A 17,109-nucleotide genomic window follows, 5' to 3' on the forward strand; every position below is an offset into this window, starting at 1 on the left:
AGCAGGGGGCCAGGGTCCGTCCTTTGTGAGCATCCCCAGCTTGTGGAAGAGGAGGGCATGAAGATGGTGTGGGTGTGGCTGGGTAGCCCGCTTACAATATAAGGGAGGAAAAGAGGTTTGTCTCCTACCCCTTTTTACTCCTGCTGCTTTTGCTGTCTTTTGCCATCTTGAAGTGTTGCCCCTGTGCCCTGCCACCCTGCCTGGGAGCCAGCTAATTATAGACTGAAACCTCTACAAACCGTAAGCCTTTCTTTCCTTCATTTGGGGTATTGGGTATTTTGTCTCAGCAATGAGAGAAAAGTAACCAAAACAGACACAAGCAGAAAAATGACGCCACATGACAGGAAAGCAAAAAGGACATATGCACAGATAAATCAGGCTTTTCTTTTTTTTTTTTTTGAGGTCCTTTTCATCCTGGGTCCTTTTCATTGGGTCTCTAGGTAAGATTAACAGAAATGTTAACAAGGTGCTGGAACAAGCCTGCATGTTCCAGAGTTCATTCTGATTAAGTAATAGGTAACAATGAAAGGGAAATTGGCCCTGCCGTGTTGCCCAAACTCAAGTGGGAGGAAAGGGAATGGCCTCCCAGCTCCCATTGTACTATTCCCTCCAAGAGACTTGGTCCCTCAAAATCATTAAGGGGTACTAAAGTAAAAAGATCTGTCTTCCATGGCTACTTCCTGCTGGCCCTACCTGTGTAGGGACAAAGGAACTCATACTATCTGATCTAAGAGTTGTGTTCCTCCTCTGAGGTTTCTTTTTTCTTTTGAGACAGGGTCTCTCTATGCAGTTCAAGCTGGCCTTGAGCTCACTTTACAGCCCAGGCTGGCCTCAAACTCGCAATGATCCTCCTGCCTCAGCCTCCCAAGTGCTAGGATTATAGGCATGCACCACCATGGCCAGCCTCTGAGGATTTCTTGATGATCCATGGACATGGAGGTGGGTTTTGATATTTGGGCGTTTTCCAGAGTGCTCTCCACCTCCCTCACCAAGAGTAGGCCAGTAAACAATGTTGTACTCCCAAGCACCATTTTGTCACCTTACTCAAAGGTTCTTACTCCCCGATAGCCAAAGATTCTCCTTGTCCTGCAGGGCATCTGCTCTGACCCTTGGGAGTGGGTGGGTACAGGCTCCCGCCATGGTTTGAGGTGGACCACACAAGGGTCTTATTTCCTGGGAGACCCCAAAGGGTTACAGTAAACTCAAGAGGCAGAGTTGGATGGTCCATGGGCTCTGCCATGCTTCCAAGGCTCCTGACCCAAGGCCAGAGCCTGCAGTGCATCATCTGCAGTGGGGTCCAAGGACAGAAAAGGGCACAGAAACATCTGTGGGTGGGTCAGCTACGTGGTGGGCTCCATTCCCAGCCTGCACTGGGCTGCATGGGTGTTTGCACTGTCCCCAAAATGATGAAATTCCGTGCTTTTCAAGGGACATTTAAACAAAAGACTCTGAGATCCAGCTGGGGGTAGGTCCTATGTTCCCGGGCAGAGTTCTGAGCACCCACCAGGACTGCACTCTAGGAGAAGTACGCACACCAAGGGCCAAGGCTCAGAGGGCACCAACTGCGGGTGGAAAGTGCTGGAACAAGAAGGCTCTGGGAAAGGCCCTGCAGCCTGAGGGCAGACAAGCAATTGGAATGCACACTGCACCAAATGCTTACAACTGTTCACAGCTCTCAGCAGGCCCTGTTCTCAGGGACTCTTTAGAGAAGAATCTCACAAAAGCAGGAGGAGTGGGGCAGGGAGCCCCAGACTAACAGGGAAAAGGAACTCCAAATGAACCGTGAGTGGTGGGCACAGATGGTGGGCAGTGCAAGGTGAGGAGGCTGGGAAGTGCCCAAAAGTTTCTTCAGGAGGACCAGGGGCAGGGCTCCTGATGCATATGCACACATGCAGAACTTAGGGATGGATGCTTGGGACAAGCACAGAGGACCAGGAATGCTGGGTGGAGAGGAAGCAAGGCCAGCAGACATGATGAGCAGTCCCCTTCCTCCTCTGCCCCCAAAAGCTGCAGGGACATGGACTTAGCTTGGCTATACCCACCTCAGCAGCAGTATTCCAGTTCTTCAAACCAGTGCACAAGTGCATGCCTGTAATCCCAGCATTCAGGAGGCTGAAGCAAGAGGATCATTGTGAGTTTGAGGCCAGCCTGGGCTACAAAGTGAGCTCAAGGCCAGCCTGAACTGCGTAGTGAGATCTTGTCTCAGAAAGACCAAAGAAAACCAAAACAAAACAAAACACCAATGACAACAACAACAACAAAAAAAACAGTGCACAAGCCTAAGTTACCCCAAGGGCAGGAAGAAAATTCAGAGTTCAGTTTCCAGGGCCAGTGGAACCTTGGAAAGAGTGGGGTGCCAGTAGGTCTCCCTTTTTAAACTTTAGCTAAGGCCCAGGTCTTAAGCTAAGGCCCATGTAAAAATAGTAGGGGCTATCTCCAAAACCCCAAGCCAAGGAAGTCCAAGTATACTGTTGGTGAGTCCTGTCTGGGGGGGTCTTTCAATTCAAAGGCAAATATTGGGAGTTAGGATCTACAGAGATAGAAAAGAAAGCATCCTTGAGATCAAGGACAGAAAACCATCTTGTGCCTCCTGGGATCTGTGCTAAAAGAGTGTATGGGTCTTCTGTTAATGGGTGAGTAGGTACCACTGCCTCACTGATGGCTCTGAGATCTTGTACGGGGGGATATTCTCCTGATGGTTTAACTATTGCTAAAAATGGGTGCATTGCATGGCGACTGGCACAGCACCAGTAACTCTGTAGTCCAAAACCTATGAATAATGGGCTTCAGCCCCTGCCTCACTTCTTTCTGAAAGTAATACTGTCTTCTGTGAAGGTATAGGTGAGGGTCTTTGGCTGAATAATTACTGGGACGACCTTAACAACCCTCCACAGAGTACCATCATACATGCTTGGGGATCAACTCCCAGCAGAGACATCATGGGGGATCAACTCCCAGCAGAGACACAGGTTGCCAGAGGCTTGGATGTCAGAGTGGCCTTGAATAGGAAGAGTATATGTCTTCCAATTACTGACATGGGGTACTCTAGTATCATCATAAAGATAGCTTGGTGGGGGCTGGGGATTTAGCTCAGCGGCATAGTGCCTGCCTGGCAAGCGCAAGGTCGTGTGTTCGATTCCCAGTACCAGAAGAAGAAGAAAAAAAAAGTAGCTTGAAAAAGAAAATCTTCCAACTGGCAGTATGAGTGGAGGTAAAACAAAACAAAACAAAACAAAAGCTTCCCAGCTAACCCCTTCAAGGCCCACAAATTTGGAATGAGATGAAAGTTCCCTCCAATAAAAATTAGAAATGAATAAGACACCCCCGTATCACAGAGAAATGTAATTTGTTTGCCTACTACTTCTAGAGTCACCTGAGGCTCCTGTAAGGTGTAAGTAAGGAAGGAAGTAAGCTTGCGCAGGAACCACACAGGCTGCCTAGGGCGTCGTCATTCACTATCCCAGCATTCTTCCCTGGCTGCCATGGTAGCGGATGACCTCATCCTGCTCTAGGGACGAGGGCAGTCCCTCTTCCAGTGCCAATGGTCTTTTTTCATGTTCTGACAGACCCCACAAGGGTTTGGTGGTTTTAGAGGGCACTCTTCAGGTTGCTTGCACCTGAAGCACTCTGACTTGCTTTTATCATTCTGGATTGCCTCAGTTTCCCCTAGCAGTGTGGCTTTATCCTGAGCCTTATCAATTAGGGCAATCATGGCTTTAGCCTACTTCTTTTCATCTTGTTTGTCCTCTGCTTCATTATAGTCATTAAAGACTGAATAAGCGGGGCTGGGGATTTAGCTCAGCGGCAAAGTGCCTGCCTGGCAAGTGCAAGGTCGTGAGTTCAGTTTCTGGTACTGGAGAAAAACCAAAAAAAAAAAAAAATTAAATTAAAAAAAAAGACTGAATAAGCCACATCAACCAACTGACTTATCCCTGCTTATGGGCCCTCTTGGAATTTTTGGAGCTCTCTCCTAATATTTAGAGCTAACTGATTAATAAAATTCTGTGCTAGGATAATCTGACCTTCTCTGTACTCTGGGTCTAAATTAGTATATTTACAGAGTGCTTCTTCAAGGCAGAAAAGCAGCTGGATTTTTCATCAGAGCCTTGATACCCACTAAAATAGCTTAGATGAACGACTTGCATTTGGCTTCTCTACCCACTGTCTTATAATCCCACTCGGGCCCCTTTTGGGATCCAAACAACACAGCAATCGGCTGATTATCGCTGGGTGAAGCTGCGAAGTCTTCCTCATTAGCTGGCTTTGAAGCTTTTTAAAAATCCCTTTTCTTTCCACTGCTGTGCAGCAATAAATCAAGATGAACTGGACATTGTTAGTGTATGGAAACCATCAGCAAACTTTTCAGAATTCTCAGAAAATCTACCCAGCTTTTCCTTGCATCACTGAATATCCATAATTGAAAAAAATGACCTGCACCTGGACACTACCCTCACCACCTGCCACTTCTCGAAGAGGTAGAGGGGTAGAGTGGTGGCAGGCTTAGCTATTGAGTTCCATGGATCCACGCCCTTATGGTAAGCAGACCCACACCTGGCACTGGGCCGGCTCAGGCAATGGCCTTTATCTCCTGGGGGCACTGACTGAGCACTGGTGAGGAGATAGCTTGTGGGGAGGAGGAGCTGACAGGAACGCATCTTCAGCAGCATCAGCTCCTGAGCGAGGATTAGTTCTAGGGCAAAGATCAGGACTTTGGTGGCAGGCTATAAAGGCCTGAACACAGGGCACCTCCAACTATTTTTCCTGTTTCTTAAAAAAAGACCTAATTGAAATGTGGAGTTATTTTGGGCTGCCGAAGAGTAGCCATGTCTCTTTTTCCCAAGTAGACATGTAGGCAGATTTTTAGTACACAGGAATATAAGGTGATCTTTCTGAAGGACCTGGAGATGGAATGTTTCCAGTGAGTGAGGAGGCATCTGAGCAGGGAGTCGGAAGGAATAGATGAGGCATTTCCCATGATGGGTCTGTAAATAGGAGTAAAAATTAAGTTGTGGGATCTTAACAGGCCTATCCCTGGCTCAATCCCCGGCCTATTGGTGGGGACGTTGTAGGGCATCTTCTGGTGGATCCTGGGCCTTACAGCCCCAGGCTGTGACCTGATAGAGCTGAAGTCCTTGGGCTTTGGTCATAAAAGCCTTATTGAGCCTTCTCCTGCATCATTTCCACATGGGAATCATACAGGAGATCCTCTAGATCTATAACCCTGTCCAGCTCTCACTTCAGGTGCCCCATAGTAGAGCTGGACTCGGGAGCCAGAAGTATCTGGCCTTGTATGGGTGGCGGCACCACTTCCTTTTGAACCTTTGGACCTCCCCCTATGACCACAACTCATCTTCTGAACAAACAGTACAGAACTGTGACGCAGTACTGGTGGGCTGCCTCTTAAACAACTACAAAACCACCTAACATCCTGTCTAGGGAGGGGTAGCAAGTGCTTTACTCAACAGAACCCCCAAACTCTGAAAACTTTCTTGCAGATGTGGCTCTTAGAGCCTTTGATTGAGAAATGAGTACTGTAACGGATGATTAGCCACTGGCGGCCAGTAGGTGACAGTCTAAAAACAGGGAATAAGCAAACACAACTGAAACTGCCACAGCCAGAGGTCCACATAGGACTTAGATTTTCAAACTTGTGCCCTTGTATAGGAATCTCTCTCCTCTTAGTCTCTTCCTCTGTCTGCAGCTCTCCTGCATTTCACTAGATCATGCCCAAAATCACAACAAAAGCAAAACCGAGTAGAATAGAGAGAGCAAACTAGCATTGGAGAAGTAATGCCGGGGGAGACAGCTATAGATCAGCTTTAGGATACAGGAGAAAACAGGCTGCTTAGGTCAGCCCTCCCAGCACAAAAACTGCACCTTTTTAAATGACCACAAGTTTTTCTTTCCATTGTCCATGTGAGAAATCACTAGGCTAGTATTCTATATTTTAAGTCTCTGTCTCCCTCGGTTGACTAGTAGTACCAGAAAGCCAAATAATTTGAGTCTGAAGACAGATCAAAGCCCAGGGGTGAGGGAAGGACAAGAAGGGAGCAGAAGTTCCCTCAAGACAGGGAGGGAAGGAAAACAAACCGAAGAAGGACACTGGAGTGTTAGCTCACTCCATGTGAGCTAACAGGGTCCATTGGGCCCCACAAACACCTTTGGCAATACCCAAGAGGCCGCCTAAATCCCCACAGACCAATGCATGCTGCCAACTGTACCCTCCAAAGAGAAGCAATAATATTATGTGAACCTGGCCTGGGGAACTCTGTCCAGGCCAGGTCATCCCAACCCCATTTCTTCAGTGCCCGTGACAGCCATGCAACTTGCTGGCTGCCTCACTTTGGTTTGGTTCAGGTCCAGTCCCCCCAAGGCATGGGAAACCATGGCTACTAGAGGGGAATTCCCAGGCTGAAAGTACCAGCAGCAAAATATAACCCCAACCAATCAGGAGCCCTCCTGCTCCCTGCAAAAGCCAAAGCCTTTTGCTCCACAATCTAGTCATCTCTTACTCCCAGGAATCTGTCCTGTTTACCCAACAAGTGCCCTTGGTTGCTTGTAAAAAGGAGAAGAGAGAAAACATGTTCCCAAAGACAGATTTACCTTTCTTCCAACGTCTCCTGGCTGGCTCACTGTTTTAGTTACTTTTCTTGTTGCTGAGACAAATACTCAACACCCAATGCTAAAGGAGGAAAGGTTATTTGGCTCGCAGTTTATAGAGGCTTCAGTTCATAGTTGGCTGGCTCTGAGGCAGGGTGGCATGGCCGAGGGGAATCACAAAGGAGAAACAGTTCACGGCAGGCAGAAGGCAGCAAAGCAGCAAAGTGGCAAGCAACAAGTGAGGCCTGGAGCAGCCCTCTTTCTGTCCTTATATTTTATCCAGGCTATACGCCCATAGGGAAGGTAGCACTCACACCCAGGGTGGGGCACCCTTAATTGTACTCACAACTATGCCAAGCCAACTAGCGGACTAATTTGTAATCACACACCCTTCATCCCAGCATCACACACTCTAGATCCAGCCACATCTGAAAAGCACCCCCCATGACCAAGTGAGGCTTTGAAGGGACATCTAGACACAAGACGTAATACTCACCAAGTGATTGGGGGGGGAGTTGATCTGACAGATATACAGCGAGCAAAGAATTGCAAGTTTACATCCACAGGTAAATGAAAAGCAGCTACATTTATCACAGACTACAAGAAGTAGTACTCAGGGCAGGTCCCTGCTGAGAAAAACATGGCATAAACAGAAAAATGATGCCAGGATGACAGGAAAGTAAAAAGTGCACACATGCATGTGCACATGTACATGTACACTCATGCACATACACACACACACAGATAAATCAGGCTTTCTTAAAGGAGGCACACCCCAGCCCAGGTGCCTGTCATTTGGTCTTTAAGTAAGACTGACAGGAATGATTAATGGGTGCTGAGTCACCCTAAGTAGGGGCTTTCAACAAGCACGGGAGTTTCCAAGTTCACTCTGATGAAGTTACAGGTAACAAGAGAAGGAGGGTTGGGCCATTGATGTTGCCCAAACTTTCATGAGTGGAGGGGCGTGGTCTCTCCGCTGCCTGTACTACATGTACTAGAACGGAAAAGGCTGTTGGGGTGGTAGATGTGACCATTTGCACTGTGGAGAAGAGTATGGATCTTCTTTTGGACGTGGGAGGAAGAGATAGCAGAACTATGGACAGAGTAAGGGAGAAATGTGATGTAGATGCTAACAAGATCACCATAGCTACTCTGAGCAATGACAGTAAGGTGCTGCTCGTTAGCAAAAGAATCTCTCTCTCCACAGGTAGAGAGACCTGAGGCCCTGAAGAACGGGAAATGAGACAGCAGAGAAGGAGGGGCACAGGGTTGGCCTATGTCTAGAGCTCAGCCACATCCACTGTCCAGAAGAGGAGACAGCACCGTGATCCACACATAGCCCCAGCCCTGAGAGAAGAGTCCCACCATGCGGACAGCATATTTGTCCTGAGATGCTACAGAAGCAAACTGTTGTTCCTCTTCCTGACACGCACACTCACAATGCCAGGAAGAACCTGTAACTCAGGAGTTTTCTTGCTGAGCACCCAGCACTTGGGGGGCTGAGGCAGGAGGATCACTGTGAGTTTGAGGCCAACCTGGGCTATGTAGTGAGTTCAAGGCCGGCCTGAATTACATAGCAAGACCCTGTCTCAAAATTTTTTTAAAAAAAGTTTTCTTAAACTAAAAATTAGTCCACTAAAAAACAAAACAAAATAAACAAACAAACACAGAGGCACAGGCCCTGAGGTTCAAACAGTGTCCCCACCAAAAGTTGCTATCAACTTCCCATAGTCCCTCCCATATAGTGGATGTGACGGGAACAGATTTGTGGTTACTAGAGGGGTTAGGTTGCCAGTTTTTACACATGAGAAAAACATGCTCACAGAAGTGCTCTTAGGGGAAAAAAAAAAAAAAAGAGCTCTTAGGAATGACAGATCCCCAGTACCTAGGCCAGACCAAGAAAGCATAGGATGAAGACCTGAAGTTTATATATTTTAAAATTTTATTTATTTATTTATTTTGAGACAGGGTCTCACTATGTAGCACAGCTTGGCCTTGAACTAGCTTACATAGCCCAGGCTGGCCTTAACTTCACGGTGATCCTCCTGCCTCAGCCTCCCAAGTGCTGGGATGACAGGCAATGCTTCTTATATTTGCCACACTGGCCCATACCAGTAGTCTCAGTTATGAGAGATTGATGGAGGAAGACGGCTTGAGCCCATGAGATGGAGGCCAGCATAGGCAACATTTTGGGGCCTGCCTTGAATGAATGAATGAATGAAATATCGATGCATAAAAGATTGGCACAATTACCAGTTTATAGGAAAATCAAGAGACAGACAAACATGTAAGATGTCACCAGGACACATGCAGTCAGCAAACTTAACATGGAAAACTCACCTCAGCATGATGGCTCACACATGTAATTCCAGCAGTCAGAAGGCCAAGGCAGAAGGATCTTCAGTCAGAGACCAACCTCATGCCATAGAGAGACACTACCTCAAAAGCCCAAAACTGAAACAAAAAGAAAGAAGAAAAGTAAAATGATAAAAGTATCTCAGGTGCAGCCGGATACTCGTCTAAATGGGCAGCAGTGAGCTCAGATACTTAAGTTCATAGGGTGGGCCTGAGGTAGGAAGGCAGGGTGTGGCAAAGCTGATTGGTGGAACAAGCTGGACCTGTTAATTACAAGATCCCAGGACAGTGCCAAATAATTCCCAGGGCTCCATATCTGAACCTGCTGGAGATCAACAGGTTCAGAGCTCTTTCTTTCTTTCCCTAAGATGGACTGCCTCTAGGAGTTGTAAAAATTCCCTGCCTGTGCTTTATAGATGATTATTTGAAGCATATAAGGACACAGACTCCACAAGGAACTGATCTCCTGTTCCTTTCATGGTAGCCCACCCTGCATCTCCCGGACCCAGGGTACACTTTCATTTTTGCTTTTACCTTTTCCTCTCTTTGTTCAGCCCAAGCTTGCTCTGCAGAGCCAGTTGCTCCCTTAACCCTTCACCCCTCTTTTCAAATAAATTTTGGCTTGTTTCATTCAATTTTTTATTTGAGGGGAGAAGGACCCAGAACACATTGAATTGGTGAATCATTTCTAAAATCAAGCTACCTGATAACAGGCCTGCTTGGGGCAGCCGTGAAGCCAGCACGAGGAGGGAGGCTATGTGCACTTAAATGGAATGCAGGGGGAGGGCTGTAAGGTGCACCTTGCCCATGAACAGCATGTTGATTCCAAGCGCAGTCAGTGAAGACTTGTTTAGTCTCCTCATGGCATATGCATCCATGTGCCAGCCCCAGTGTGTGATAGCAAAGGATGCGTAGACAAATGGATGGCTCTAAGGAGTTAGAGGCCCCTCCTGGTGAGAGGGACATTACCTGAAAGTGTAAGGGTACACTTATAGAATAGCAGACTTGTAGGCATATTATAGCAAAGGTTAGAAATCAGTTCATAGCCTGTGACTATGCTCATGCTGCCTGTCACACAGAGAGTCAGCCTTGACAATCCACTTCTCATTGATAATGCCCTGGGCCAACTGGACTGTGTCCAGCTTGTGTTTTCCTTAGTTAGAAAAATATATTTTGTTTCCAACTTGCTTCAAGGACTTCATGTCTAGGACAGACTGGCCCAGTCAAGGACCCATTTAACTCTACCTGCTTCACTCACCCCCAATCCCGTCTTCTTCCCAGATGTTAAACAATTTTTTTTTTACACTGGGAATTGAACTCATGATCTTGCACTTGCCAGGCAGGCGCTGTACCACTGAGCTATATCTCGGGCTCCAATACTTTTTAAGTAAACCTGCCTGACAATATATGACATAATACATGTATTTGATGTAACCAATCATGTAATAACCTGCTATCGGCTTTGTGCTTCCTACCCACAAACCCTATTTAAATGGATCTCAAACCTGACTCCGAGCTGGTGATTTGAGCCTCCAGGTTCCCCGGCCCACTAGCATAATAGAAGTTGCCTTCTAACTTCTCAGTGCAAAGAGTCTTCCATTTGGTCTGATATTGGTTTTTCTGCTACATTTCTGGTGCACTGGCTGGGAAGACACTTTGCTGACTGCTTAGGTCACCGATACAGGCCTGCAGCTACTGCTGGGACCCATCCTCTGATCTGCAGACAGAAAGGCACGCCCTCTGAATTTGTTTTCCAGTCTCCTCAGCAGTCAAGGGAGGGGGCCCCTGCAGAACAGCAGAGACCTCAATGGACCCTGGGAGGAGTCACGATGGAACCGGACCGGGCCCTTAGACAAGGTAGGCCTGCCCGAGGTTATGTCCCACAGTTAACCTGCTTACCTGCTTGGTACCTGCTTGGTACCTGCTTGGAACCATCTCCCCTCTGAGGGATGAAGGAGGAATTGATCACTCCTCAGCATCTGCCACCTGTTCCACTTCCAGTTCCTGCTCTAGTCAGAGTAATCAGCTGCAGCTGCTGTTCCAGTTAGATCTTTTTTTTTTTTCCTCCCCATGGGATTGTGCCTGCGTGTGAATGTGTGTATATTTGTACACAAAATAGAATACATAAGTCCAAGGTAACCTGGACTCAACTAACTGAAAAAAAGCGGTTTAAACAACTGAAAACAAAAGTAATTGAAAAAAATTATTTTCACTGTAAGGTGTAAAGACATGAAAAAGCTGTTTTGATTTAATACACCAAAATATACAGATGGATGATGCAGATAGGCTAATAAAAGAGAAAGCGAAACAGCAACTGGAAAGCTGGCTGACCTGATGGCTAAGCTATAACGAAGACACAAAGCCAAAAGACAGGCCCCGATATGCATGCTGAGATTACAGGGACAAAACGTGTTATCTTTTCATTTCAAAGCTGGTAAGGGAACAAAACAAAAAATGGCCGAAGCTCTCCTCCCTGCTTCAGGAGCTTCAAGGCCAGCCCTTGCTTGACAGTCACCAGCCTGGTGCCCCCTGCAGACATCTGAAAGGTGGAACAACTCCAGCCTGGGGTGAATAGCCAAAGTCTTGTCGAACTTAAGGAAGTTTTACTGGAGAAATCAAATTACAAATTTTAACTAACTGGCAATTATACTTTTGGTTTTCAGTTTGAGCTTATGTGCATAAAGCATTTATGGTACATTAAAAAGTTTTGAATTTACAGGGTTAACTTGCTCTTTACTCTGTTGTTTTAAAATAAAAACACTGCCGGGCGTAGTGGCGCACACCTGTAATCCCAGCACTCGGGAGGCTGAAGGAAGAGAATCGCTGCGAGTTCGAGACCAGCCTGGGCTACAAAGTGAGCTCAAGGCCAGCCTGAACTGCATAGCAACACCCTGTCTCAAAAAGGCAAATAAAAACACTGACTTAAGGTTACTTAGAGGTCTGCTGTCAGTTGATCAAGTTTACTATTGGGGAAAAAAAAGAGGACACTTTAAAATTCAAGTGGCTGCAGTCAAGTTTGTTGTAAAAGGTTATAGTATGTGGTAGAAAAAATATTAAAGGAGGCTATAAATGTAAAAGATATACTTTTGATGTGAGAGGATTCTGTATGATAAAAGCCTTGTCCTGCTAAGGGGATAAAAAGAAAGAAAATGACAAGACTAGAAAGCTTACGTATGTTGGGGAAAGCTTGTAGAAATAGTTTATTAAGGAAAAATATATGTATGGCCACTTGTTCATTTGATGGAGCTTGGGTTGTTCCTTCTAAAAACCCCCATGAGGAAAATGGTCAAATCAACGTGAGATTACCCGTGAAATAATAGCCTTAAAAAACTTATGTGATGTATATGCTGTGTATTACTCTACTCAATACTAAGATAGAGACTTAAAAGCATTACAAAAATAATGTCATGATTGACATACTAAAATATGATATGTGGCTTTTGATCTCAGGTTTTCTTTGTAAAACTGTGTAACTGCTGTCCCTTGACATTATGCAGGGATTCAACTGCTAGGTCAGCCATAATTGATAAAAGTAACAGTCCTTTGCTATACTTTATGTTTCAAAGTGCTTGATATTTAAATAAAATTATAATAATTAAACCCACTACAATACTAATGCCACTGATCTTCTCTTCTGGGTGTTCAACAACTGAGGTTTGGAGGCCAAAGCTAAAAAGATGATTAGGCTAAGAGAAAAATGCTCCCCACTCAATATACTTCAGTTTAATAGCTGTCCAAGTAATAGTTCCTCTTCCAGATCTGATTGCTCTTGAATCTTACATGCCCAGTCCAGGCCAAATTCCCAAACTGGAAAAATCATTGCTATTCCTCAAGGTGTGGAGAATTAAATTGGGAACAGGAGTGTCATTCTAATACAAAGTACATTTGTCCAGACTGGCGACAAACACTGAAACATTGTAAACCCCCCTCTCAGTTCTATCCTATCGACCTTTGGTTCTCATTCAGAACAATATTAAGCTTAATTCAACCAGTACTCCTGATCGCCTGTTTTAGCCCAACCCTACGACAGTATAGGGAAGCACCTCTTGTTTTCTAGGTTCCAGGAAGGGCCAAAATGCATCTGCTGACTGTATGGAGATATTGGCTGTCACTTCAGGTTCCCTAGCAGCTCCCTTTGGGACTTTCTTTGTTTGTGCTGATGGGATACATCAGGGATTTGATAATACAAAAATGAGTCTTTGTAGACTTGCTTTTCTGTTACCCCACCTGTCTGTTTATCCAGGACAGCAAGGGACCTGCACATCACCTCAGAAACATGACTCTGTGATACTGCCCCTGTTAACCAGAATGACAATAACAGGGAGTTTAACACTCAGGGCTACAGCTGTGGGTGTAAGCCAACAGCAATACTCACAGTTAAGTGCTCAGATTGCTGGAGAATTTGCCAATACACAGACCTCCATAGACACACTGCAAGACCAAATAGACTCCTTGGCTGTAGTTGTCCTCCAGAATCAAAGAGTTTTAGATCTCCTGACTGCCCAACATGGAGGAATCTGCCTTTTCCCAGAGGAGAAATGTTGTTACTATGCTAAGAAGTCAGGAATAGTAAGAGAAAACTCCCGCCAGCTGTAGGAATGCCTCAAACATAAGGTTCCAAATCTAATGGGAGGTTCTTCCTAATGGGGATCCTTAGATTTTCTCCCTTCTTAGACAGGAGCTGTCTAGGGACCTGTGCTGGCCGTCCTAGCACTACTTCTCCTGGGTCCTTGTGTGATCCGTATTCTGTCACAGGTCCTGACAGAACTCTTTGAAGCTACGCACCACAAATTCTTTTACAAGCTACTCCATCCTATCAGCTCCCTAGCACTGAAGAAGCTGAGGAAACTGAGGAAAAAGATTTTCTTCTGTAGTAAAAACGGGGGGAAGATGTAAGGGCACACTTATAGAATAGCAGACTTGTAGGCATATTATAGCAACTGTTAGAAATCAGTTCATAGCCTGTGACTATGCTCATGCTGCCTGTCACGCAGAGAGTCAGCCTTGACCATCTACTTCTCTTTGATAATGCCCTGGGCCAACTTGACTGTGTCCAGCTTGTGTTTTCCTTAGTTAGAAAAATATATTGGCTTCATGTCTGGAACAGACTGACCCAGTCAAAGACCCATTTAACTCTATTTGCTTCACTCACACCCCCTCCCGTCCTTCCCAGAACATTAAACAATTCCGTAAGCAAACCTGCCTGACAATATATGACATAATTCTTGTATTCCATGTAACCAATCATGTAATAACCTGCTATCGGCTTTGTGCTTCCCACCCACAAACCCTATTTAAATGGAGCTCAAACCTGACTCTGGGCTGGTGATTTGAGCCTCTGGCTTCCCCAGCCCCCTAGCGTAATAAAAGTTTCCTTCTAACTCCTTGGTGCAGAGTCTTCCATTTGGTTTGATATTGGTTTTTCTGCTACAGAAGTAGAAGGATTCACATAATCTCTATGTGCCTTGCCAGGTGGGCATCACTGAGTTCCTTTGCCTACCTGCTGCTCAGTTTTCTCACCTTTAAAGTGAGGCTGTTAAAATCCTCTCCCTATGCCTGTTGGTAGAGAAAAGAAATCACCAGAGAAGGTTTGGAATTAGCAGAGTTTCCATGACCTGCAATTCTCCAACCAACTGATAATCACAGCTTGGCAAAGGGGATCTGAGTCCCAGTAAAAGACTTGAATGTGTTTTTGGAAACAGCTCTTACCTCACAAGCCTCCCAGTTTTCCCTCCACCTCCAGCAACACTACATTGTGGACGCAGCAGAAAGCCAAGTGTAGACTGACCACGTGTGATCCCGGCACACCAGGAGGCTGACGCAGAAGAATCACAACTTAGAGGCCAGCATGACCAACTTAGTGACTGGACAACAAGCTAGGATATGTTCTGGAAGATCATAAAATCCATAATGGAAGGCCGCAGGAGCAAATGCCCACTAACGGGGGAACGGATCTTCCAGTGTTTCCAGAAGGCCTTTCAGAGACATACTTCTCTACACAGACATAGGCTCTCTGGGCTTGAGCAGCACCCTGGGGAGTGGTGGTCCATTATGACATAGACTTCATGCTGTTAAGTGATATCTGCAGAGTAGTGAGGGTCAGTCCTGCGGAAAGAGGTGTCAGACACCATCACCAACTTTGTAACCACATCTGGAGCATGAGCCTGGTTCAGGAGATTGAGTGGCTGGCTTGTTGAAGGAAAAACTTTCCAGAACTTGAATCCTTAAGGAAGGACACTGCCACAAAGCCCGATTTTGGCTGGTTTAAATTAGAAGCCACATAGGGGTCTTTTTCAGGATAATAGGTGGGTAACGAGCATGCTTGTGAGCAGGAGGCAGTGGGCTACCTGGTCTACTCCCTGAGGGTCTGTTGACCTGCTTCTGGCCCTAAATGAGAAGCTATAGGCCATCACCGGAGGGTAGAGTTTTCCAGGACACATGAAAGCTAAAGTAGATTTTAAATTTTGAGTTTGTATTATGTCATTATTTCTAACATACATGGTCCTTTTAGGACTCCCTTCAAAATAATTACCTTAACAGAGGATGAATTCACAGAATTCATACTCCTAGACATGCTTCTCAAAGACTATTGGTTGCTGGGTGTGGTGGCACACACCTATAATCCCAGCACTCAGGAGGCTGAGGCAGGAGGATTGTTTCGAGTTCGAAACTAGCTTGGGTTACAAAGTGAGCGCAAGGCCAGCCTGAACTGCATAGCGAGACCCTGCCTCAAAAAGACAAAAAAAAAAAAAAAAAAAGACTCTATTTGTTGACTGAATTTTGGTGCTGTGATGGAATCAGGGGTTTTATGTCTGTGAGGCAAAGACTCTACCACTGATCTCTATCCCTGACCTTATTGTTTGCCTTTTATACAAGAGAGGAGTAAAATAATAAGGCTGTATTTCATATTATGTCAATATGCCATAAATGTATTTTGAATTTCATGTTAAAATACACCTGCATTCTTACCTTGTTAAGCCAGTGGACGTCTTCATTTGCATTGAAGCAACTTGTACGTCCTTCCACAGGTCTGGCACTTTCAAAAGTGATGAACTTGGACCAGGGATATAGCTCAGTGGCACAAACACCTGCCTGGCAAGCACAGAGTCCTGAGTTCAATTCCTGGTACAAAAAAAAAAAACAAAAAAAAACAAAATGTGATGAGCTTGTCCACACAGTACTCTCTGGTATAAATATTGAGCCAAGTACAAACAACATGGAACCACTGTTGGGCAGAACTTCACTCTACTACCAGTGTTACCTTGATTAGGCCCTTTAACATCCTTTATATATATATATATTTGAGAACTCGTTTGTAAAAACATGACTTCTATGAACATACACATGGGGAAGAAAAATCTAGGACAACACTGTCTTTACCTTTGTATTTTTCAATTGTAATGTCTTTCTTCTGCACATATCCAAATCTCACATATGCTTCAGTCCCACCTCTGAGGCGTCTTTGCTCATACCCTAACCCACCCAAATTTCTACTAACTGTTGAATTCTAACAGTCATAGCTGTGCAACTTATCTCTTGGGTTAATCTTGACTCTCCTACCATTATCACCATTTGAGATTTTCTTCCCCTACTATGGTCACTGGGGGTGTGGCCACCCATAGGAACACTACACAAAAAGTGGCTATTGATGAGAGTTTGGGGAGGGAGGACTGCGGCACTCAGGAAGGTTTCCTCTGCCTTCTCCCTGATCTCCACCACCCCACACTGAGGGCCTCGAGCCTGCCCATCACCTCGAGATTCCACACGGGACCTCAGTGGGTAGGGATGACATCACGGGCCTCCTGGTTTCCATTCAGGGAATCTACTCAAATGTGGGGAAACCTAACTACTGGATTTCTCCTAAACACGTGTTACCAGTTGTCTGAAAGAGAACGTCTGACCAGATCATCTATCTTCAGGCTAACTCGTCATCTGTCCCATGGGATGGCAGTGCAGCAGGTAAGCCTGGGCCAGGCATCTCTACATGAGGCCGTGGTGTACACACATCAGTGGCCATCACAACTTCCTTTTGTCCTTTCGTCCCGTACCTCCAATCTTCCCTAGGAAGGTATAAAATAGGACCAGGAACCCTGCCAGGGACCTAGGGAGTTCCTGCTCAATGTGCAGGCTAGGGACATTTATCTCTGACCATAT

At 45.7% G+C, this 17,109-nt stretch overlaps 1 long non-coding RNA gene across 2 annotated transcripts; it reads right to left on the bottom strand.

Moving 5' to 3' along the window:
- Positions 1–374: 374 nt before the first annotated feature.
- LOC102014903 lies at positions 375–16,070 on the bottom strand. Of its 2 annotated transcripts, XR_001231043.1 has the most exons (7): positions 15,925–16,070; positions 8,941–9,054; positions 7,097–7,226; positions 6,604–6,682; positions 4,899–4,982; positions 2,043–2,112; positions 375–436 (listed from the first exon to the last, which is right to left on the bottom strand). It is a non-coding gene; the product is annotated as an uncharacterized LOC102014903 (long non-coding RNA). The 2 variants fall into 2 exon arrangements; XR_263896.2 differs by lacking the exon at positions 4,899–4,982.
- Between the last annotated feature and the right edge of the window lie 1,039 nt (positions 16,071–17,109).

This window comes from Chinchilla lanigera, unplaced genomic scaffold (assembly GCF_000276665.1).
Source record: "Chinchilla lanigera isolate Chin_1 unplaced genomic scaffold, ChiLan1.0 scaffold00083, whole genome shotgun sequence".
Taxonomy (NCBI): Eukaryota; Metazoa; Chordata; class Mammalia; order Rodentia; family Chinchillidae; genus Chinchilla; species Chinchilla lanigera.